Here is a 25,580-nt window from a genome sequence, read left to right as displayed (position 1 = left end):
AGACTTGTTCGCTTGCTGGGGGGTAGCACATGGCAGCCCTGATGCAATGAGGGGACAAACTTCTCCAAGCCCCTCGCCAGAGCCCTGGCCCCAAGACAATGAAATGAAGCAGACGAGGCGGACACCAAGGTGCGTTGCTTTGCGTGACGGTGATGAGCGACAAGAACGGTCTCAGTCCGGCTCCTGTTTAAGGCAATGGCAAAGCTCCTGCTGACTCTAGTGGGAGTGGGATTGGGAGCAGACAGCTGGAGGCAGCCCATGAGCAGGTATAAATTGGCATTGGCTATGATGCAGCTGTTCCGATTCGCACCAGCTGAGAGTCAGCTGATCCTCTGTCCCCGGCCAGCACGCATCACAGCAGCCCAGTCCCTTGGCCGTCCGGTTGGGGACTAGGCTCCTGTGGCTCGGAAGGTTTAAAATATTCTCAAGCCCCTGCCCGCGTCCCTCTCTGCTCACTCTGCTGGAGACGCTTCGCACCCCAGCAGCTGCTTCCAGCCCTTCTTATCAGCATAAGAATATGTTCATCCTGTCAGGGAAGAGAAACAATAGCGTGGGGCTTGTGTGACCAGTCACAGCTAAGCAAGCCAGCTCAGCTCAAAGGCTGGATGTGGAGTATCACACACCTGCAGCAAACTGCAACTGACCCTCTCTGTGCCTTTCCCTTCTCACTTCGGGTGGCGTAAAGTCATCTCTGATTTTTCTCCCGGCCCATGCCCTATCATTGCTCTTAGTATGCGCAGGTAGTTAATGCTGTACATCACTTTGGGATCCCAGTAACTCTAGTAAAGTGGGTTGGACGGGAATAAGATAAAATCATGTTTCAGTAAGCTGGTATCTAAAAACGCAGAAGATGTCAATCCATGTTCGTGCTGGGAAGCCGTTCCAGGATGAAGTTCATTGCAAGTGTAGCTCCTCTGGGCATCCTGGAACAATAGTCTCAGTAATGCATACGGTTACCAGTTAATGCTTGCCCGGAAAAGATAAGGGCTGCACAAATGAGTTCATGACAGCCAAAGGAGTGGAGGGGAACAAGAAGACCCTTGGCAAGTATGTCAATGGGGAAAAAAAAAAATGCTGGTGGGAAAGTCAGCCCATTATTGAGTGAGTGAACCTGTTCTGTTCGTTCCCTCTGGGGCACCTGGCACGGGCCACTCTCAGCAAGCAGGCCCCTGGGCTAGGTGGACCTTTGCTCTGACCCACTATGGCCGTTCTTATAAGGGCGGGGGGAAGTGGAATTAACAGTTCTACAATGGCTGTTACTGATTCACTTTAAAATGGATCTTTATCTCCTCCCTGGGCGTCATCTCTACATCAGCCCTCCCTGCAGGCCTGCCTCTCTGGGACATGTCTAAATCTTTCTGCTTCTTTGTGCATAAATGTCTCTGGGATTCAAAGCTTTTCCTTTCTGTCCTCGGTTCAGGCCCATTTCACTCCTAGCCTGCTGCAGTTTTCTCCTCTCCGGCTTTGACTGCTGCACCTTTCCCCCAACTGCACAAGGCTGGTTCATTGCCCTGGCGCCTTGGTGCCCTGTTTGCATTGCTTTCCAGGCTCCCCTTGCTCCACCACATCTAACAAGCTCTTGGCTTTGCTGCCAGGGTCTCTTATGGTGGAGTGGTACTTTCCCTTTCTGCCCTGCTGTCTAGGTAGGAGGCTGACCTCTGGCTTCCTTGCAGCTGGCTTATTCTCCTGCTAGCCTGCCTCTGCCGCAGGCAGCTTCGCACCTTCCCCCGCCCACCCCCTCCCCCCAGCCATACGGCCGTGTCCATCACCGTATCTCCCCCAAAGCCCTCCTCAAGGCTCGCCTTGGCCAGGGTGGCCACAGAACTCAACTGCTGACAATGGCCAGGCTGGTGCTGAGCTGAGAATGCTGCTCACTCTGCAACCCACACCCCCCATCTTTTGTCACCCTCCTGAACCAAGGCTGGGTGCTCTCTGGGGCGGGGGCTGCCAGCTCACCGCACCATGCCGGCCTGCACCGTGCCGGGTCGGCATTTGCGATGACCCCCTGTGCCCTTCTAGTTCCAAGGGAGGCGTTGGCCGGGCTGCTCAGCGTGGTCCCCATGTGCTCAGAAGGAGCTGGCCCCCAGTCTGGGGACAGGCAGGATTTCCCCCGTCGTCAGGCCGGTCTGGTATCTCACCGGGAGGCCCTTTCTGAGCTGGGGAGGGCTAGTCTGTCATATAAGGATTCAGAGAAGGGTGATTAGACTTCAGAAAAAATACAGAGAGAGAGAGAGAGGTTTTAAAAGGCCGTACCATTAATGCAGGTAGGTAATTTATGATTTGTGTTTGGCTGTTCTCCAGGAGAGATGTGCATCGAGGAAGCGTCAAGGAGTGTAGCAATGGCCGTTGCAGTATTACCTTGGTACGTGCTGTTTAAACACCCAGAAACAGAAAATGGCAAAAGACTGGGTTGCTGGGTCCCAGGGGATGGGATGAGGACATGCCACAGAGGTGTTGAGAAAGGCCTTGTGCTCTAAAGCAGGGTTTCCAACATGCTAGCGCTAAAAGGCTCCTACCGCTCCTGGCTTCTTGCAGCTAGTCCGTGCTCTCTGTGTGCCAGGCACTAAGCCCGTGTCGGCACGAACAGAGCTGCCTCCTCAGGCCATGGGCTGTTCCTGCCGTGCCCCATGCCATGGGCACTCCCCGCGCACTACAATGCTACTCGTCACTATCTGGTTAGACGGGTCAGGCTACACTGCAGTCAAACACCCGCAGCTGGCCCAGCTCAGCTGACTCGGGATTGCGGGGCTCTAGCTGCAGGGCTGGACAATTGCTGTGTAGACATTCGGGCTCGGGCTGGAGCCTGGGTTCTGGGACCCGCCTCACTCATGGTGGCCCCCAGCTCAGGGTCCAGCCCGAGCCTGAACATCCACACAGAACTTTTACTGCTCCGTTGCCTGAGGCCTGCGAGCCCGAGGCAGCTGGCACAGGCCAGCCGTGGGTGTTTGGTTGCAGTGTAGACACCCACAGCAGGGTTGTTCCATATCCCAGCATTCCCGACAGCCCATTACAACCACGTCAGTTCAAACAACCCCTCTCGTTTCAACTCCTGGGGAAAGCGCCAGGCCCTCCAGAGATTAATACGGTGTCCTATCGGCCTGCTCAGCGCTGCAGCCTGACCCTGCCCACAGGAGCCGTCCTGATATCCGGTGTCTCCTCTGGCCGAAGGGAGAGGCGCACACAGACCTAGTGTCCTCGTGACTCCTCGCACGCAGGCTAGAGCAATAACGCACGCGTGTGTATGTGTGTGTGTGTGTGTGGGAGTGCAGCTGAGTGTGCGACAGGGCACGGAGGGTCTCTTGCCCCAGAGATTATCCCTGTCTGGCCCCTCGTCTCGATTCACACTCTGCAGCCCAGAGAAAAAGCCCGAAACCCCAGTTCTAGTCCACTGGAGCCTGAATAGGCACCTTCCTGCCTGCTTTCCCCAGCCCGCAGCTGCCTGTCCCTGCCCTGTGCTGCCGGCCCAGCTGGTCACTGCCGGGAGGACGGGGAGCGGGAGAGAAAAGGGGGAGCAGAAGGTGGAGAGGGCTCAGCTGCAGGGAGTCGCAGAGCTGGGGGCTCAGTCAGGAAGGCTGCACCTGCCCTGACTCTCCTCCTGTCACACGGGGTGGTGTTGACATACGTTTTCCAGCAGCCAGGGTGTGCCCTGGACACATCTGGGGAAGTCTCCTCCCCTCTCCAGCTGTTCAGAATTTCAGCGCTTCTCATCCTCTTGAGGAGGTTCTGGGTCAGCTGAGCAGCAAGCCCACTGGCCATACTAAAGGGCGGCTCCGAGGGGCCGGGCTGGACTGAGGACAGTGGCAGCTGCCCTGGGGGTCTGTCAGCTCTGTTAGCTGCTGCGTGTTGCCGTGGGGCCGCTCTCTGTACCCAGGTTGTCCCGTCCCACCTGCAATATGCTTCACACACAAAGCACAGGGTAATAACACGGTGTCTTTCCACAGGGATCAATGGCCCCTGCTGAAATGCAGATTATTGGCATGGAGAGAAATCCACCGAATTTCAGGACAAAAGGTCGGATGTGTCTGCTGGCAGCAGTCCGACCTCGTCAGTTCTCTGGTTCTGCATGGAGTCTGAGGTGCAGGTCTGCTCCCTGTGGGAGAGGAAGGCAGGCACGCCCATCTCGTTCGGCGGCGTCCCAGCTGAGATCAGACGCCGGGTGCTGTGCAGACGCACAGTGAGAGATGGGGCCTGCCCTGAAGAGCTCGTGGGCTACATGACAAGGCAGACACAGGGTGAGAGGGGAAACAGGTGCAGAGAGAGGATGTGACTTGCCCACAGCCGGTCAATTGCAAAGGCAGGATCAGAACTCTGGTCTCCTGGCCTAGGGGCCTGCCCACTGCTCCACACTGCCTGACTCCTCCCCTTAGGGCACTAATCTTGGAGAATAAAGAGTTGTCATAAAGCCTTTAGAAAATCCCCACTGTGCCCAACCAGACAGGGCCTCCAGCCACTTAATATCACCTCACAAACCTTCCAGCCGGCTCTGCGGGGGTCCGTCTGCCTGTCAGTGCAGAGAGGAACAGCAGATGTTCTGACACTGAGGCCAGCCTGTGATGTGTGTCACTGATCCACACCCAAGCTGGTGCAGCAGGCAGGGCTGGCCGGTGCTGCTCTGGGCCGGCCTGCGGAGCTCCCTCCCTCATGGCTGAATAATATCCCAAATGAGGGCCAGCAAAACCCTTGGGCCACACCATCAAATACATTCTCTTCCCATGATATTCTTCTTATTAATACTTTAAATCTGGGTTGTTTTCTCTCAAGCGTTGATTAGACTGATGTTTTGGGAAGTGGGGTAAATCAGGCCAGGGTGCGTATTTGGACTGGGAGTGAGGAGGGTAATGAGCCCAGCATTAGTATCCGGGTTGTGTCTGTCAGCAATCCACCGTCAGTGCAATTGCCAAGCGCCCAAGTTCCAGCCAGAATGTCTGCGTCTGACAGCTCAGGTCAGCACATTCTCCCAGGCCGCGTTGTAATGCGTCAGTAAATGACTTTTTATTGCTTTTGCTTGAGTGATTATGTTTATTTCCCTAGTAATGCAGATTGTGCTCATTGCATTGATCTGTTACAGTGTGTCGTTTTGCAGGTCAGACCTGACAGCTGAGGCTTCCTACTGTCTCTGTGGCCCTCTTCGTTATTTCCTTGGGTTTGGTTACTGAGAGGCACCAGACCTAGCAGGGAAATCACTTTATGTTAAAAACAGTCGTTTCCAGTATATTTCCCACTGTGGGGTGGTGGAGGGCATGTGCGGAGAGCAGCTCCGCGTCGAGAGGAAAGACAGCTTTGGAAACCAAAGAGGTGCAGAATATATTGATTCCAAATAGCAAAGTAGCTCCTTCCCCTCTCTCAGATGTGTAAGCAGATAAATGCTCAGCTACCCATTGTAGTGCGTCGGTCTAACTTCCCCGTCGTATGTGGAATACATTTCCCACGGGCCGCCTCAAAAGTTAATGTGCGTCCAAAATGAGCAACTGTGGCAATATGGCACTTCCCGTCTTCTGCTGTGTGTGTGCGTGCGTGTGTGTCATCTGAGTGCGTGTGTGTGTGAGATCTGTGTGCATGTGTGTCATCTGCATGTGTGTGTGTTCATACCTAGGAACTGGCTTGGAGATGGTGGCATCATTACTAGGCTTCCAAGGCACATAGGTGACGTTCTAAACTAATTGCATGTGGAGGGTGCTCCTGCCAGGGGATATTTCTGCTGTTGCTGTTGTGAGGGATTTATGTGGCCGCAGCACTGTGCATTGTGTGTTGCCTTGGTTCAGACAGACACAGACACTACCCTGAAGAGGTTCTCAATCGGTTCTAATGCCACTAATTCTGGACAGTCCAGCCTTTTATAAGAACCTCAGGCCAGTTGTTTAGAAATAAAATACAACATTTGCACATTTTCTCAGGTTAGAAAAGCAATTTTGATGATGATAGAACATTTGGAAAATGGTATAAACAAGCTTGTCCCACTGTAAAGTCCTTACCTGGTGAGGAATGCCCTTTCCTCAGTCTAGAACTCTGTCCACATGACCAAGAGCTTGTGATTTCCATATGCTGTCACCGCCTCGGTTGTCTCAGTGTTGGGCTCTAGATATCATTTCTCTTAGCAGTAACATTTCACCAGCCTGGCCTTTAAGTCGGATATTGCTTTTCTTGTCATGTAGCACTCAGAAAGCTCTTGATACTCGATGGAAGCCAATATTTTCTTTTTCTTTCTTTCTTTCTTTCTTTCTTTCTTTCTTTCTTTCTTTCTTTCTTTTTCTACTGTAAGCAGAACAAATGATTCCCAAAGCTCAAGTTAGTCTGACCCTCCCCCACCCCTCGTGGTCGCTGTGTTTTGTACCCTTCTATTCACTCCTCCTCTCTGCTGCCTGCCACATCAGTCACAATCCTTCCTCCTTCATTGCAGGCTCCACATTCTCTGTCACCACTCACTCCTTGCCTTTCACTTGTCCTCCCCTTCTCTCTCACTCCTCCTCTTCCCATCCTGCCCCTCCTCCCTTGCAGTTTGGGAGAGAGAGAGAGAGGAAAGAGACACAGAGCTCTTCCTTCCAAGAGGGCTGTAGCCTTGGGATGCTGGGCCCAAGAAGCCGTATTTCTCTGGAAATCTAGTCGGGAAATTATTCTGGAGAAATCGGTGCCACTAGCAACACTGCCTGCTGCCTTGGAAACAGATGTTACGAGCCTCGTTCTTCTGCCGCAGGGCTCTGGGGCTCCACCAGAAGGTACCTGGCACAGGGAAGGTGGCCTGGGAATGGTGGTGTGGGGAGACAAGGTTTGAGGCGCAGGGACCAGCAATATGAATGCAAGTTGCCGAATGGCCAAAGGGCTAATTTCAAGCCTCTCTGCTGCCGGGAACTGCCACCTGAGAAATTGGGGTGGGTTCTGCAGCTGAATTGCTTGGGAGACAAGTTAACAAGGTTCTCAGGTGGGCTAGGAGAGGCAGGAATGCTGCGGGGTTCTGCCAGCGTCAGGGTTGTTGGGAGAGTTGAGGGAAGGGTTGCTTCCCCTTGTATTGGTAGCCAAAGGTCTTCTCTTGTAGGGACTCTCTTCACAGGGGTGTTAAGGATCCAAGTCAGATTGATGGGAAAGTGACTCAGCTAAGGACAGAGATGCTCTGTTTTCTTTGCCACGGTGGCCCTGGGAATGTCAGTGAAGATGGGGGGGTCGGAAGGCTTCAGGTTGTTTCCTATCATGGTTTCTGTGGCTGATGGTAAATGGAGAGATGGGAACGAAGCAGGCAGAAGCCATTGGTGTTTTCAGAGCAACTGTCTGCCAGAGAAGACCAGCATTGCTTGGCATGGCAGGTGGGTTCAGAGCTCTTCACAGCTGAGGACAGCCTGGAGGAGCGGTGCACAGGAGTTGAGGGAGGAGTTGTTCAGTGCTAACAGAGAAAGTTGGAGTCAGCATAAGAACATAAGAACAGCCAGACTGGGTCAGACCAAAGGTCCATTTAGTCCAGTATCCTGTCCTCTGACAGTGGCCAGTGCCAGGTGCCCCAGAGGGAATGAACAGAACAGGGAATCATCAAGTCATCCATCCCCTGCCCCCCATTCCCAGCTTCTGGCAAACAGAGGCCAGGGACACCATCCCTGCCCATCCTGGCTAATAGCCATTGATGAACCTATCCTCCATGAACTTATCTAGCTCTTTTTTGAACCCTCTTATAGTCTTGGCCTTCACAACATCCTCTGCCAAAGAGTTAAACAGATGGAGTGTGCACAGTGTGAAGAAATACTTCCTTTTGTTTGTTTTAAACCTGCTGCCCATTAATTTCATTGGGTGACCCCTAGTTCATGTGTTATGAGGAGTAAATACCACTTCCTTATTTACTTTCTCTACATCAGTCATGATTTTATAGATCTCTATAATATCCCCCTTAGTCGTCTCTTTTCCAGGTTGAAAAGTCCCAGTCTTATTAATGTAGTCTAGGTACCTGGATGGGCTTTGGTGAGGGACCTTGTCAAAGGCTTTCTGAAAATCTAAGTACACTATGTCCACTGGATCCCCCTTGTTCACTTGCTTGTTGACCCCCTCAAAGAATTCTAGTATATTGGTGAGGCATGATTTTCCCTTTACAAAAGATGTGTTGACTCTTTCCCATCAAATCATGTTCTTCTATGTGTCTGACATTTTGGTTCTTTCCTGCAGTTTCAGTGAGTTAGCCTGGTACTGATGTCAGGCTCAGCGGCCTGGGATCACCTCTGGAACCTTTTTTTAAAAATTGGTGTCACATTAGCTCCCCTCCCTTCATTTGGTCCCGAAGCTGATTGAAATGATCGGTTACATACATAGATTACAGCAGAAATTGGAAATGTCCATCCCCTGATAAATGAGCAGGATGCAAAGAGAGGATGCTGCAGTGGGTTCTGTGATGGGTCTAGGCAATGGTACCAGGCAGCAGTGCGGGGACCTGGGCGGTATGGTGTGAATAGTTGGGGAATGGTATAGGGTACCCTACCCTCACTGTATGACAAGTCAGCTGTGAATAAAGGGTTTGCCAGCTGGGACAGAGGAACAGAAAGTTCTCAGGGAGGAGAGGTGGACATTCACATTACATCTCATCACCATGGAAGGAAACCTCCATGGGCCAGCCGGGATCACAGCCAAACATTATTTTTGTCCATTTGAAGAGCTGTGCTGAGCACAGATGATAAGATTCTGCCCTCTGTTTTAGCTCATAGCCCACTAGTTGTTATACTTCAGCCAGTCCAAAGCTGTGAAGGGCCAGCCGGTGGTCAAGAAGTAATATGTGTCTACCCCAGTCAGCGATGTGGTGCTGGGTATGGCGTGCCGGAGTGCTTCTCTGATGGTTCAGTTTATTAATTGCCAGAGAGTGTGTATAGCTGGGGGTAGGGAATGGCAAGCTGCTATTTCTCAGAGACGTGTCATTGAAGCAGAGGCCAGCAGTGCTGTTTCAGCAGCAGTGTGCTGTCCTAGGAGCCCATCTACATGTGTGTCTAGGTACCTGGATGGCCTCTTTCCTGTTATCTGAGCTTGCCCTGGGGATAGTCATTCACAGCAGTTTCCCCCCGATGTGCCGCTCCTTCATGCTATTGGGCAGGGTAAAGGTCTGGATCACACCAGAGAAACATGATCAATTTATGTAGAATAACAAACCAGGATTAAAGTGGCAAGAGCCAAATGTCCAATGGGAAAGGGTCTTTCAGGGGAGGTGCGCGGGGCCAGGGGAAAGACCCGTCCCCAAACATTGGTGGAACTGGCCCCTGCGCCCTGAATATGCTGGAGCCCGGGCACCATGGGCCCATATAACTCACTGCTCTTGTATTGCTGGACCTATCCTCCAGGAACTTATCTAGCTCTTTTTTGAACCCTCTTATAGTCCTGGCTTTCACAACATCCTCTGGCAATGAGTTCCACAGGTTGACGGTGCGTTGTGTGAAAAAAATTCTTCCTTTTGTTTGTTTTAAACCTGCTGCCTATTAATTTCATTGGGTGACCCCTAGTTCTTGTGTTATGAGAAGGAGTAAATAACACTTCCTTATTTACTTTCTCCACACCCATCATGGTTTTATAGACCTCAATCATATCCCCTCTTAGTCTCCTCTTTTCCGAGCTCAAAAGTCCCAGTCCTATTCATCTCTTCTCACACGGAAGCCCTTCCAGACCCCTCATCATTTTTGTTGTCCTTTTCTGAACCTTGACCAATTCCAATATATCTGTTTTTGCTACAGGGCAACCACATCTGCACACAGTATTCAAGGTGTGGGCGTACCATGGATTGATATAGAGGCAGTATGATATTTTCTGTCTTATTCTCTATCCCTTTCTTAATGATTCCCAACATTCTGTTCACTTTTTTGACGGCTGCTGCACATGGAGTGAATGTTTTCAGAGAACTATCCACAGTGACTCCAAGATCTTTCTTGAGTGGTAATAGCTAATTTAGACCCCATTATTTTATATGTATAGTTGGGATGATGTTTCCCAATGTGCATTACTTTCTATTTATCCACATTGAATTTCATCTGCCATTTTGTTGCCCCATCACCCAGTCTTGAGAGATCTTTTTGTAGCTCTTCGCAGTCTGCCTGGGACTTAACTATCTTGAGTAATTTTGTATCATTTGCAAATTTTGCCACTTCACAGTTTATCCGTTTTTCCAGATCACTTATGAATATGTTGAATAGGACTGGGCCCAGTACAGACCCCTGGGGGACACCACTATTGACCTCTCTCCATTCTGAGAACAGACCATTTATTCCTACCCTTTGTTTCCTATCTTTTAACCAGTTACCGATCCATGAGAGAACCTTCCCTCTTATCCTATGACAGTTTACTTTGCTTATTAGCCTTTGGTGAGAGACCTTGTCAAAGGCTTTCTGAAAATCTAAATACACTAGACCCCTTGTCCACATGCTTATTGACCCTCGCAAAGAATTCTAGCAGATTGGTGAGTCATGATTTCCCTTTACAAAAACCACGTTGACTATTCCCCAACAAATTATGTTCCTCTATGTGTCTGACAATTTTATTTTTTACTATAGATTCAACTAGTTTGCCCAGTACTGAAGTCAGATTTACGGGTCTGTAATTGCTAGGATCACCTCTGGGGCCCTTTTTAAAAATTGGTGTCACATTAGCTATTGTGCAGTCATTTGGTCCAGAAGGTGATTTAAATGATGGGTTACAGACTACAGTGAGTAGTCCTGCAATTTCACATTTGAGTTCCTTCAGAACTCTTGGGTGAATCCCATCTGGTCCTCATGACTTATTACTGTTTAGTTTATCAGTTTGTTCGAAAACGTCCTCTAATGACACCTCAATCTGGGACAGTTCCTCAGATCTCTCATCTAAAAAGAATGGCTCAGGTTTGGGAATCTGCCTCACATCCTCAGCCGTGAAGATCAATGCAAAGAATTTATTTAGTTTCTCCGCAATGGCCTTATCGTCCTTTAATGCTCCTTTAGCCTCTCGATCGTCCAGTGGCCCCACTGGTTGTTTAGCAGGTTTCCTGCTTCTGATGTACTTAAACGTTTTTTGCTATTACTTTTTGAGTCTTTGGCTAGCTGTTCTTCAAATTCTTTTTTGGCCTTCCTAATTATATTTTTACACTTCATTTGGCAGAGTTTATGCTTCTTTCTATTTTTCTCACTAGGATTTAACTTCCACTTTTTAAAGGATGCCTTTTTGTCTCTCACTGCTTCTCTTATTTTCTTGTTTAGCCAAGGTGGCACTTTTTTGGTTCTCTTACTGTGTTTTTAATTTGGGGTATACATTTAAGTTGAGCCTCTATTATAGTGTCTTTAAGAAGTTTCCATGCAGCTTGCAGGGATTTCACTTTTGGTGCTGGACCTTTTAATTTCTGTTTAACTACCCTCCTCATTTTTGTGTCGTTCGCTTTCTGAAATTAAATGTTACAGTGCTGGGCTGCTCTGTGTCTCTCTAATCTCCCTGAGCATTTCACAATCACAACCACTATCCTGGTCAGGTGCTTGGTAATATATCCCTATTGCTATATTCTTATTACTCAATCATGGAATTACTATCCATAGAGATTCTATGGTACAGTTTCGTTCATTTAAGATTTTTACTTCATTTTATTCTACGCTTTCTTTCACATATAGTGCCAATCCCCCACCATTATGACCTGTTCCCTCATTCCGATATATTTTTTACCCTGGTATTACTGTTTCCCATTGATTATCCTCATTCTACTAAGTGTATGTGATGCTGTCAAGGTTCCTTCCCCACTCTGAACTCTAGGGTACAGATGTGGGGACCTGCATGAAAGACTCCCTAAGCTTATTCTTACCAGCTTTGGTTAAAAGCTTCCTCGAGGTACAAACTTTGCCTTGTCCTTGAACCCCATGCTGCCACCACCAAACGTGTTACACAAAGAACTGGGAAAGAGCCCACTTAGAATCATAGAATCACAGAATATCAGGATTGGAAGGGACTTCAGGAGGTCATCTAGTCCAACACCCTGCTCAAAGCAGGACCAATCCCCAATTAAATCATCCCAGCCAGGGCTTTGTCAAGCCTGACCTTAAAAACTTCTAAGGAAGGAGATTCTACCACCTCCCTAGGTAATGCATTCCAGTGTTTCACCACCCTCCTGGTGAAAAAGTTTTTCCTAATATCCAACCTAAACCTCCCCCACTGCAACTTGAGACCATTACTCCTTGTCCTGTCCTCTTCTACCACTGAGAATAGTCTAGAACCATCCTCTCTGGAACCACCTCTCAGCTAGTTGAAAGCAGCTATCAAATCCCCCCTCATTCTTCTCTTCTGCAGACTAAACAATCGCAGTTCCCTCAGCCTCTCCTCATAAGTCATGTGTTCCAGACCCCTAATCATTTTTGTTGCCCTTCGCTGGACTCTCTCCAATTTCTCCACATCCTTCTTGTAGTGTGGGGCCCAAAACTGGACACAGTACTCCAGATGAGGCCTCACCAATGCCGAATAGAGGGGGACGATCACGTCCCTCGATCTGCTGGCAATGCCCCTACTTATACGTCCCAAAATGCCATTGGCCTTCTTGGCAACAAGGGCACACTGCTGACTCATATCAAGCTTCTCGTCCACTGTAACCCCTAGGTCCTTTTCCGCAGAACTGCTGCCTACCCATTCGGTCCCTAGTCTGTAGCGGTGCATTGGGTTCCTCCATCCTAAGTGCAGGACCCTGCACTTATCCTTATTGAACCTCATCAGATTTCTTTTGGCCCAATCCTCCAATTTGTCTAGGTCCCTCTGTATCCTATCTCTGCCCTCCAGCGTATCTACCACTCCTCCTAGTTTAGTATCATCCGCAAACTTGCTGAGAGTGCAATCCACACCATCCTCCAGATCATTTATGAAGATATTGAACAAAACCGGCCCCAGAACCAACCCCTGGGACACTCCACTTGACACCGGCTGCCAACTAGACATGGAGCCATTGATCACTACCCGTTGAGCCCGACAATCTAGCCAGCTTTCTACCCACCTTATAGTGCATTCATCCAGCCCATACTTCTTTAATTTGCTGACAAGAATACTGTGGGAGACCGTGTCAAAAGCTTTGCTAAAGTCAAGAAACAATACATCCACTGCTTTCCCTTCATCCACAGAACCAGTAATCTCATCATAGAAGGCTATTAGATTAGTCAGGCATGACCTTCCCTTGGTGAATCCATGCTGACTGTTCCTGATCACTTTCCTCTCATGTAAGTGCTTCAGGATTGATTCTTTGAGGACCTGCTCCATGATTTTTCCGGGGACTGAGGTGAGGCTGACTGGCCTGTAGTTCCCAGGATCCTCCTTCTTCCCTTTTTTAAAGATTGGTACTACATTAGCCTTTTTCCAGTCATCTGGGACTTCCCCCGTTCGCCATGAGTTTTCAAAGATAATGGCCAATGGCTCTGCAATCACAGCCGCCAATTCCTTTAGCACTCTCAGATGCAACTCGTCCGGCCCCATGGACTTGTGCTCGTCCAGCTTTTCTAAATAGTCTCTAACCACTTCTTTCTCCAAAGAGGGCTGGCCATCTACTCCCCATGCTGTGATGCCCAGCGCAGCAGTCTGGGAGCTGATCTTGTTCGTGAAGACAGAGGCAAAAAAAGCATTGAGTACATTAGCTTTTTCCACATCCTCTGTCACTAGGTTGCCTCCTTCATTCAGTAAGGGGCCCACACTTTCCTTGGCTTTCTTCTTGTTGCCAACATACCTGAAGAAACCCTTCTTGTTACTCTTGACATCTCTTGTCAGCTTGACAGCTCCAGGTGCGATTTGGCCCTCCTGATTTCATTCCTACATGCCCGAGCAATATTTTTATACTCTTCCCTGGCCATATGTCCAACCTTCCACTTCTTTTAAGCTTCTTTTTTATGTTTAAGATCCGCTAGGATTTCACCATTAAGCCAAGCTGGTCGCCTGCCATATTTACTATTCTTTCGACACATCGAGATGGTTTGTCCCTGTAACCTCAACAGGGATTCCTTGAAATACAGCCAGCTCTCCTGGACTCCTTTCCCCTTCATGTTAGTCGCCTAGGGGATCCTATCCATTCGTTCCCTGAGAGAGTCAAAGTCTGCTTTCCTGAAGTCCAGGGTCCGTATCCTGCTGCTTACCTTTCTTCCCTGTGTCAGGATTCTGAACTCAACCAACTCATGGTCACTGCCTCCCAAATTCCCATCCACTTTTGCTTCCCCCACTAATTCTTCCCTGTTGGAGACGTCTTCCCCCCAAAATATCCCTCCAAGCCCTACACCCCCTTTCCTGGGGAAGGCTTGATAAAAATCCTCACCAATTTGCATAGGTGAACACAGACCCAAACCCTTGGATCTTAAGAACAGTGAAAAAGCAATCAGGATCTTAAAAGAAGAATTTTAATTAAAGAAAAAGTAAAAGAATCACCTCTGTAAAATCAGGATGTTAAATACCTTACAGGGTAATCAGATTCAAAACACAGAGAATCCTTCTAGGCAAAACCTTAAGTACAAAAAGACACAAAAACAGGAATCTACATTCCATTCAGCACAACCTATTTTACCAGCCACTTAACAAAAGAAAATCTAACACATTTCTAGCTAGGTTACTTACTAACTTAACAGAAGTTCTGATACTCCATTCCTGTTCTGTTCCCAGCAAAAGCATCACATAGACCGACACAGACCCTTTGTTCCCCCCCTCCAGCTTTGAAAGTATCTTGTCTCCTCATTGGTCATTTTGGGTCAGGTGCCAGCGGAGTTACCTTAGCTTCTTAACCCTTAGAGGTGAAAGGGTTTGCCTCTAGCCAGGGCGGATTTTATAGTTCGGTATATAGAAAGGTGATTACCCTTCCCTTTCATATTTATGACACTTGCCTATTATATCAATATTCTCATTTAATACAAGATACTCTAGTTCACCCATCGTATTATTTAGACTTCTAGCATTGGTTTATAAGCACTTTAAAAACTCGTCACTTTTTAGCTGTCTGCCGTTACATGATGTAATTGAATGAGACTCTTGTTCATTTGACTGTTTCTCATCAGATTCTATCTGTATTTTATCATCTTCCATCCTCTCCTCCTTACTAGGACATAGAGAATCTCCATTAATAGATCCTCCCCTAAGGGATGTCTCTGTCTGAACCACGTGCTCCTCCGCACCTGTCGGCTTTCCCCCAGCCCTTAGTTTAAAAACTGCTCTATGACCTTTTTAATGTTAAGTGCCAGCAATCTGGTTCCATTTTGGTTTAGGTGGAGCCCATCCTTCCTGTATAGAGTCTCCCTTTCCCAAAGCTTTCCCCAGTTCCTAATAAATCTAAACCCCTCCTCCCTACACCACCATCTCATCATGCATTGAGACCCTGCAGTTCGGCCTGTCTAACCGGCCCTGCACGTGGAACTGGAAGCATGTCAGAGAATGCTACCATGGAGGTCCTGGACTTCAGTCTCTTCCCTAGCAGCCTAAATTTTGCCTCCAGAACCTCTCTCCTCTCCGTCCCTATGTCATTGGTACCTACATGTACCACGACCACCAGCTCCTCCCCAGCACTACACACAAGTCTATCTAGATGTCTCGAGAGATCCACAGTCTTTGCACCAGGCAGGCAAGTCACCATGCAGTTCTCCTGGTCATTGCAAACCCAGCTGTCTGTTTCTAATGATCGAATCTCCCATTACTAATACCTGTCTCTTCCCAATAACTGGAGTTCCCTCCCCTGGAGAGGTATCCTCAGTGCTAGAGGATACCACAATATCATCTGGAAGGAGGGTCCCAACTATGGGATCGTTTCCCTCTGCTCCAGTTGGATGTTCTCCTTGCCTGAGACTTTCATCGTCCTCAACATCACAGAGGCTGCCAAACTGGGAGTGGGACCGTTCTGCTGTGTCCTGGAAAGTCTTATCTATGTACCTCTCTGTCTCCCTCAGTTCCTCTGGTTCAGCCAGCCTGGTCTCCAAAGCCTGTACACGGTCCCTGAGAGCCAGGAGCTCCTTGCACCCAGTGCACACATAGGCCACCTGCCCATAGGGCAGGTATTCAGACATGCTCCATTGAGTACAATAAACTGGGTAACCCCCACTCTGTTGCTGGACTTCTGCCTGTATTTTCTTTTCACTCCTGCAGCTCGTTCCTTTGTGTGGTGAGCGCTAAAGTAAGACTAGATCGATGATTCATCATTTCAGAGCAGCACCATAAAGGAGTGCAAGGACGTGTGGGTTCCTCTCAGACACTAACTCGTACGCTGTCTTCTCCACCCTGGCAAGATGGGTGGGATGCATGGCAGGGCCCGGGGGGGCTGGGGCACTGGAGAAGTTATTCTGCTTTAGTGCTGTGCAGGGCATCAAGTCTCCGAGTGTCTGAGCAGTAACAAGGGCCAGATCCTTCAGTAGCAATTGACCTTCTGGTCTCTCCCCTCTAACAGGTTAGTTTTAAGCCTGTTTCTCCTGAGTCCTAATGTGGAAAGTGATCTCATTCCTACACTAGCAAGGCCGCTGTCAATGGCTGCTTCTAAACAATTCTGATATTAATTGGCAGGTTGCTCAGGTGAGCACATTAGTGTGTTACTGTATTAGTGTAATGGGGCTCCGAAAGGTCGAGCTGATCTGGAGATGCTGCAGTACAGCAATGTGATGGATGTGCTGTGGCTTTCTCCCATCTCACAGGTCAGGAGATGTGTGTTGGATACATCGAGAGGGATTCTGGTCTGGTGCAGGGAAAATATTCAGCTCTTCTATTTCACAAAACGCTGCCAACACAGAAAAAAGCCTCTTGTGAGGGATTTTCCTCTAAGGAGAGTCCATCTTCTGCAGTGGAAAAAAATTGTATAATAAAGGAGTGTTACTGAGTCAGGAATAATGTCACTGGAAAAGGAGCTGTCAGAGGATAAACCTCTCCAGGATGCTTATTTTCAGAATGGGCGACACAGAGCTATAAGGATCTATCAATTGTTCCCTTTTTATTATTAGTTATTATAGAAACACCAGGAGAACTCACTGAGACGGAGGCCCCACAAACACATATTGAGAGATGCACCCTGCCCTGAACAGATAAAACCGATTTTCATTCCCACTTAACAGATGGGAAACTGAGGCATGGAGCAATTAACTGATCTGCACGGGGAGTTTGTGACTAAGCCTAGAACTAAACCTAGATCTCCTGGATCCACAGTCTATGCCTGGCCCACAAGGCCATCTTTGCTCTTGTAATTTTTATTATAACAAATGACTGATGCACATGAAATAATTCGGAGCTCATTGACTCTCATATAGAGAGGTCTCCTATATAAATAAAATATAAATTTATTAAATAGCAATATAGTTACCATAAAGCTTGTCTCTGACGTAATAAAAGGAGTAAAATTGTCAAAAGAGCCCCAGTTTCATTTATAAAATAGAACTTAGGAGCCTACGAGTCATCAAAAGTCAGTGGGACTTAGAGTTTGTCCAGACTGCAAGGTCAGCTCCCACACAGTATGGGGAGGAGGTGATCAGCCCTTAGTGGTGACAGAACAGGTTAAAGACTATTTAGAAAAGCTGGACATGCACAAATCCATGGCTCCAGATCCAAGGCATCCGAGGGTGCTGAAGGAGTTGGCTGATGTGATTGCAGAGCCATTGGCCATTATCTTTGAAAACTCACGGCAATTGGGGGAGGCCCTGGACGACTGGAGAAAGGCAAATATAGTGCCCATCTTTAAAAAAGGGAAGAAAGAAAATCCGGGGAACTACAGGCCAGTCAGCCTCACCTCAGTCCCTGGAAAAATCAAGGAGCAGGTCCTCAAGGAAACCATTTTGAAGCACTTGGAGGAGAGGAAGGTGATCAGGAACAGACAACATGGATTCACCAAGGGCAAGTCATGCCTGAACAACCTGATTCCCTTCTATGATGAAATAACTGGCTCTGTGGATATGGGGAAAGCAGTCGACGTGATATATCTTGATCTTAGTAAAGCTTCTGATACTAAAGCTTGATAGTAAAGCTCCCACAGTATTCTTGCCATCAAGTAAAAAAGTATGGATTGGATGAATGGACTATAAGATGGATAGAAAGCTGGCTAGATTGTCGGACTCAATGGGTAGTGATCAATGGCTCAATGTCTAGTTGGCAGCCGGCATCAAGCGGAGCACCGCATGAGTTGGGCCTGGGGCCAGTTTTGTTCAACCTCTTTATTGATGATCTGGATGATGGGGTGGATTGCACCCTCAGCAACTTCATGGATGACACTAAACTGGGAGGAGTGGTAGATACGCTGGAGGGTAGAGATAAGATACAGAGGGCCCTAGACAAATTACAGGATTGGGCCAAAAGAAATCTGATGAGGTTCAACGAGGACAAGTGCAGAGTCCTGCACTTAGGACAGAAGAATCCCATGCACCGCTACAGACTAGGGACCGAATGGCTCGGCAGCAGTTCTGCAGAAAAGGACCTAGGGGCTACAGTGGACGAGGAGCTGGATATGAGTCAGCAGTGTGCCCTTGTTGCCAAGAAGGCTAATGGCATATTGGGCTGTATTAATAGTAGTGTTGCCAGCAGATCAAGGGAAGTGATTATTCCCCTCTGTTTGGCACTGGTGAGGCCACATCTGGAGTACTGCATCGAGTTTTGGGCCCCTCACTACAGAAGGGATGTGGACAAATTGGAGAGAGTCCAGCGCAGGGCTATGAAAATGATCAGGGGGCTGGGGTACATGACTTATGAGGAGAGGCTGAGGGAACTGGGATTGTTTAGTCTGCAGAAGAGAAGAGTGAGGGGGGATTTGATAGCAGCCTTCAACTCCCTGAAGGGGGGTTCCACAGAGGATGGAGCTCGGCTGTTCTCCGTGGTGGAAGATGACAGAACGAGGAGTAATGGTCTCAAGTTAAGGTGGGGGAGGTCTAGGTTGGATATTAGGAAACACTATTTCACTAGGAGGGTGGTGAAGCACTGGACTGGGTTCCCTAGGGAGGTGGTGGAATCGCCATCCTTAGAGGTTTTTAAGGCCCGGCTTGACAAAGCCCTGGCTGGGATGATTTCGCTTTGAGCAGGGGGTTGGACTAGATGACCTCCTGAGGTCTCTTCCAACCCTGATATTCTATGATTCTATGATTCTATATTTAAAAATAGATATTTTTTAAAAAATAATCATTTGTTTTCAAATTGTTTGGTGGAAAATACTGGAAATAGAAAATGTATTTTTCCTTCCTACTTATAAAGTGGGGAGGTTATGGGGATAAAAAGGAGAAAAGAGAAAGGAAAGGGGACAAACCCCAAACTGACAATTGAAAAATAAAGAAAATAAAACACCCTTAATTGGTTTTTGGGGGAAATTGAACATTTTTGTTTCTGAAAAAAGGCGATTATTTTATTGGAAAATGTTTCCAAAAAACAAAAATGTGATCAGCTCAAGCCCGTAGACACCCAAAGTAAAGCCTGTAAGAAAGCAGTTGTGGGATGTTGGAGGACGTTAAGGATGGGGGGACATCTTGATTCTGCTTTTTCTGTTATCTTTTGTACAGTAAAAGAAAAGATCCAACCACTGTAATGTTTCAGAAAATCACTGAATTTGTGTAGTAATCACCCAAAGCACTGCAGTCGCAAGACAGCAAATCTGCACCTTTGCAGTATAGTGCCGTAGCACTGTAAACAAGGGACACCCTCTCTGTCGCTGTCTTTCTGGAAGGGACTTTTTCGTGAAGGTGCTTTGAATTCTGTGGCTTTTCAGGGTCAGTTTTGTGGCTGGTCCTGTGGCAGCTTTCCGCACACTGCATGCACGTCACTGGTAGCGAGAGTGCCCGGGGCAGGCATCTGCTTTTTGACAAAGATTTCCTCGTCTCTCCAGCCATTTGCATAATTGCAGGAGCCCTGCTCTTCACAGCTCTGACATAATTAAATTGCTGCAGCCCTGGAATGTTCTAGCCCTTACAGGGTTCCCAGATGGCAAGGGAGGGCTGTATTTCCCCAGAACATTGTGTGCGCTGGATCTTTTACTCTAAATGGAGCTTCCTCCACCTCACACACACATTGGGGGTATGTGGCTAGTAGACAAGGCAGGCACAGAGAGAGAGCTTGCAGCAAAGCCTGGCCTTGGGTGCTGGCGAGGTTTCCCTTGGAGTGTTCTGCTCGCTCTGCAGACAACAGCTGATGTGTGAAAACCAGATACATTTTCCTGTGTCCTTGGACGCTGTCCCTCGAAGTTGACTTTTCAAGAACCAGGCAAGTAGGTGCAACGAGGACATCATTCAGCCTGGAACCATGCAACAGTCACAGACAAAATCCCTGGGCATGCTAGATATCAGCTTGTGGCTGGCCGGCTTCAGACCTCAGTCAAAATGCTGATCTCGGAGACGAGTCCACAGTCATGTTGGCTGGGCACTCTAGAGTTACTGAGCTGCCTGGCTGGTTTCAGGTGAGCCTGTCATCTCCCCTTCTACCTAAACAGAGATTTAGCAAAGCAAAAGGCAGGACTAGGCTCTTTGGATGAGCTGGGCAGCATGTTTATTGTTCGCTCTTAGATACTTACACAACTGCCATCCCCATAGTGTCTGGTCACCTCATAATGAGGAGTTTATCCTCGCACGCTGCCGTGGGGCAGGGCTATTATTTACAGAGGGGTACTGAGGGGCTAAGTGACTTGCCTAAGGTCACACTGGAAATTTCCAGCAGGGGAAGGAGCTGACCTCAGGACTCCAAAGTCCTACGCTGTGGGCCCTTGCCACTGAGTAGGGTGACCAGATGTCCCGATTTTATAGGGACAGTCCTGATTCTTGGGTCTTTTTCTTATATAGGCTCCTATTACTCCGCACCCCCTGTCCCGATTTTTCACACTTGCTGTCTGGTCACCCTACCACTGAGCAGTCTTTCCTCTGAAGAGCACCTACTTCCTGCTGCCCTTTTTGGGGGCAGCGTGGTGGCAGATGAAGATAATGCAAGGTTGGGTAACATGGAATTGGTGTAGATGTGAGTTTAACCATGTAGGTTTCCATATGAATGAGGCCTGTGGACTTTTACCTCTGTGGACCGTGTATGTTGGTAGGCTGATGAACAGTGCTGTGTTGTTAGGTGACAAGCACAATGGGCTACGGACCTTATTTGAAAAGAAAACCAGATAAGAATGAATGTTGGCCTCTCTCCATGGCCCTGCCCTTCCTCCCCAAAATAGAAGGGGAGCCTCTTGTCACCTGTATTCCCAGCTAACCTCTGCAAAGCCCGAAGCCAGCTGAACTGCAGCACCTCTTTCTGTGCCAGCCTTCCCTGCCCCCACGCGCAGACCTTTGAAGTTCAGTTAATTGTTGCTATTTAATTCATGAGCAGGAAGCGATGCACATTTCACAAGGAGAAACAGCCCAGTTTTGCTCGGTTTCTTTTCTTTTCTCTCTCATGCAAATCTGAGTAACATCTGAGCCACAAGAGGAAAGAATGAGGAATCTCTGCATAAATCTGAACCCTTGGCACATGCAGCTCTCCATGTTACGGGCACGTCAGGTAAATTTCCTGACGGCGCAAAGAGAGGGACACACCCGCCTCTTCCTTACCTCAAAATCTTTTCTCCAGGCTGTCGCATTAAGTAGACAGGGTGTGAAGTACACATCCATCCCCACACATGTGCGTTCCTATGTGCAGTAGCCTTGTTATGAAACAAGGACCATAAATATTTGCATACGACCTTTGGGGGGGCCCTGAAGTCACTCAGCTGGTTTCTGAAACCTACGGTCAGTGTAATTTGGTGTGGCTGCATTGGTTTCAGTGGAACGCTGTTGATTTCTATCAGCTGAGGGTCTGGTCTGCTGTTTCTACAAGCACTGTCATATGTTACATTATTCCTTTGCCTTTATGAAAAATGGACTGTTTTATTGCGCTGATATGAATTAATATAAGTGCAAATGATACAAAAATATATTCAGTGGAAAAAACAGTTTAAAAATATCCCCAAAGGTGCAGATAATTTTAATGGCAGGAATCCTAAGTAACTGATGTTGCACTGATCAGCTGATGTCACCAGATGCTAAGGGACACAGACTGCAAAATATTTTATAACTATCTGTTTTTTATGCATGATTTTTTAAGAATTTTGGAGTTGGAAAAAGTTTATGTATGGGTTAACAAAGAGTGACCATATTAAGACTGATGAGCTTCAAATTATATACCTTAAAAATTGTATGTATTCTCTTTGTTACTATTTTGAATGCTGCAGATCTGTTGTGTGTTAAAACAATGGCTCAGACATTGTTAAAATTACCCTTGTATTGCAACTCCACAACAAACCAAGAACACTTGGTTTGTCAGCTATTTGAGGTATACAAACAAACGTGTGTCCTTGTGTGGCAGTATTCTTGCCAGCAAGTTAAAAAAAACATGTATTGGATGAATGGACTACAAGGTGGATAGAAAGCTGGCTAGATTCTCAGGCCCAATGGGTAGTGATCAATGGCTCCATGTCTAGTTGGCAGCAGGTATCAAGCGGAGTGCCCCAGGGATCAGTGCCCTGGGGCCGATTTTGTTCAACATCTTCATTAATGATCTGGATGATGGGATGGATTGCACCCTCCGCAAGTTTGCAGATGACAATAAGCTGGGGGGAGAGGTAGGTATGCTGGAGGGTAGGGATAGGGTCCAGAGTGACCTAGACAAATTGGAGGATTGGGCCAAAAGAAATCTGATGAGGTTCAACAAGGACAAGTGCAGAGTCTTGCACTTAGGACGGAAGAATCCCATGCACCGCTACAGACTAGGGACTGAATGGCTAAGCAGCAGTTCTGCAGAAAAGGACCTGGGAGTTACAGTGGACGACAAGCTGGATATGAGTCAACGGTGTGCCCTTGTTGCCAAGAAGGCCAATGGCATTTTGGGCTGCATTAGTAGGAACATTGTCTGCAGATTGAGGGAAGTGATTATTCCCCTCTATTTGGCACTGGTGAGACCACATCTGGAGTACTGCGTCCAGTTTTTGGCCCCCCACCACAGAGGGCAACAGAAATGATCAGGGGTCCAGGGCATATGACTTATGAGGTGATGCTGAGGGAACTGGGCTTGTTTAGTCTGCAGAAGAGAAGAGTGAGGGGGGATTTGATAGTAGCCTTCCACCTGAAGGGGGCTCCAAAGAGGATGGAGCTCAGCTGTTCTCAGTGGTAGCAGATGACAGAACGAGGAGTAATGGTCTCAAGTTGCAGTGGGAGAGGTCTAGGTTGGATATTAGGAAACACTATTTCACTAGGAGGGCGGTGAAGCACTGGAATGGGTTACCTAGGGAGGTGGTGAAATCTCCATCCTTGGAGGTTTTTAAGGCCCAGCTTGACAAAGTCTTGACTGGGACGATTTAGTTGGGGATTGGTCCTGTTTTGAGCAGGGGGTTGGTTTAGATGACCTCCTGACATCTCTTCCAACCCTAATCTTCTATGATTCTGTGATTCATGACATCTGGCATCACAGCCATTAAACAGCTGGTGTTTATTCTAGAAAACAACTACAACTATAGAAACATGCTTCCACATAGCTTGAGCTCTAGCATTGTCTCTGTTTATCACCAGGGACCATAACCTTTTTGCAATTCTGTATGGCATATAAAGACATCTAGTGGCTGAATATTATAGTGCAAGTATACATCATTACATGTATCATACAGTCTTCTCTCCTTTTGTCTGTAACAGTTTCTTTTCAGGGTACATAGGGCTCAAATGTGATTTCAAATGTGTGTGAGTGTAGCACCAAAACTGGAAGGGCACACATGGTGTGAGAAGCTAGTGTTGATAAATTTTACAGTTAGTTGCTTGACTACACTTTGGTTCATTATGAAATATGCTCAAGAAACCAAATAGCCAGTGTCAATCAGGTTTATTGATATGGTACAGGAAAAGGGTTCTATATGACACCGGTCTCTCTGGAGCCATCCTGTACAGCGATATTCCTTTCACCTTATGCATAAGGTGCACTCCCCAAGGTACACATTTTACAAGTTACCCCTTCAGTTTGCCCCTGTTCCCTAACTTGCTGTTGTGTTCCTCCTTATCTTTGGTTTGGATACTAGAATTCCAGGTACTGGTCAGTGAAGGTATTTCCCTAGCTTAGACTTAGAACAAACATATCTTGATTTTAACAAGTTTCCTTTCGGCTTGTGCCAAAAGGTCACTTCAGCAAATGCAAGGAGTTATGGGATATTAGCATAAGTGAACAGGATGATGGTATAGGCCGGATTAGGCTATCTCACTGGTAGAATATTTGTGCTTAAGGTTATTGGTGCTTAATACATACTAATCTTATAGGGTGTGGCTAATACATTTTATTAGTATATCTATTTATATACTAGCCAGCATATATTAGTCAAAAGCCCTCCCCCGCCCACTTGTCACCGTGATGATTGTTATAGTCAAGGCGACACCGTTGCCAAATTAATGCCTGCGTTAGTGATGAAGGTCTTTGTGTGTGATTTAAAGTGTTTTAACAAACTGCGTAAGTGGCGATACATAATTAACACAGCTCAAACTAATACACCTTGTCAGGCAAGTGAAACCTTAAATGCATTTTTTCTTCAGGGGTGGGAAATTAGTATTTCAAGATCCCCATCCCAGCGAAAGTCATTCAAGGGTCTTTATGTCTTGTGCATGTCACTGCTAATCTAAATAATATGTGTTGCTCCTTTGTGTAGTAATATTTTAAAATGTAAAGTGATTATTATGCAGGTTAAAACTGGTAGATAAGTTTCAACTCCATCCTGGTATTGGGGCTCACTTTGGGTAATAGATACATTTTGAAAAACCTGGGATTGGCTTTATTATTCTGTGCCCCACTGAGCGCCATACACAACGAGTAAAAGCGAAATTTGGAGTAATGGCATTACACGTGAGGCCTCCGTGTATAAACTTCTTGTAATTAGTTACTACCCAGTACTGTCCATCCTTATGGTTGTCACCATTTGGAAAGCTTTCCCGGGCAGGAGACAGGAGCAGCTGGCTTCTCTGTCTCATTGTGCTAGGCTGAGCCACACACTGGAGTTGCAATATCAAAAACATCCCTAGCAGAACAAGCTGGGTGCGGTGGTCTTCATGTTTGCATTGCTGAGTGATACACCAGTAGTTGACATAGATCCAGTTGTTTCTTCTAAGTGCTGCTGTCCAGATAACCTACTGAGTGGACAGTAACCAATTTATCAAATATTGCTGTGTCACGATCCGGTATTGGTCGTGATACCACAAAAGAAATGTATGTGGAACCAGATACTGAGCCACACTGTTGTGAACAACATATTCCTTGATTAGCATGTCACTAGCCCCAAATTATGACTGGTTCTAAAGGGAATTTGTCTGCAAGATTCAACGGGTTGCCAGTTACCCATATTTTTGTTACACGCTCAGCTAACTTGTATGGCCCTGACTGTTCATCACTAACATCATTTTCCTTTTTCTGTGTTCCCTAATGAATTGGTTATGGCAGTTAACATGTATTTTATGGTAATTACCATGTAACTCCCGTAAGCAGTATAAATAATTTCTTTATGAAACCGGTTTTTGTTTGCCTTCACATTGTTTACTGCAACTAGTTTGTTAATTTTTACTTGTGTTTGATTCGACAGTGTAGCAAAGTCCTGCACATTGTAAATGGTGTTCTGTTTCTCAGTAGCCAGGCCCTCAATACCATGAATTATAGGATTAGGGACGGTGTCCACTGCTTGAAGTCTCATAGACTCATTG

The 25,580-nt window shown here is 47.3% G+C and overlaps 1 protein-coding gene across 6 annotated transcripts in view; it reads left to right on the top strand.

The window, feature by feature from the left end:
- The window catches only part of LRFN5 (leucine rich repeat and fibronectin type III domain containing 5), a 154,552-nt gene that overhangs the window by 19,815 nt on the left and 109,157 nt on the right, over positions 1-25,580 (top strand). The window contains exons 1-2 of one of the 6 annotated variants that reach the window (XM_048853977.2): positions 2,302-2,362; positions 3,942-4,232. The exons of the other annotated variants lie outside the window; for them this stretch is intronic. The gene's annotated coding sequence lies outside the window, so the exon portion shown is untranslated. Of the gene's footprint in view, positions 1-2,301; positions 2,363-3,941; positions 4,233-25,580 lie in introns of those variants that run through there. 6 annotated transcript variants of the gene reach the window in all.

The sequence above is a fragment of the Caretta caretta genome, chromosome 6, assembly GCF_965140235.1.
Source record: "Caretta caretta isolate rCarCar2 chromosome 6, rCarCar1.hap1, whole genome shotgun sequence".
In the NCBI taxonomy this organism is placed as follows: Eukaryota; Metazoa; Chordata; order Testudines; family Cheloniidae; genus Caretta; species Caretta caretta.
Note: the sequence above shows the minus strand (reverse complement) of the source record. Positions and strands in the feature narration are given on the sequence as shown.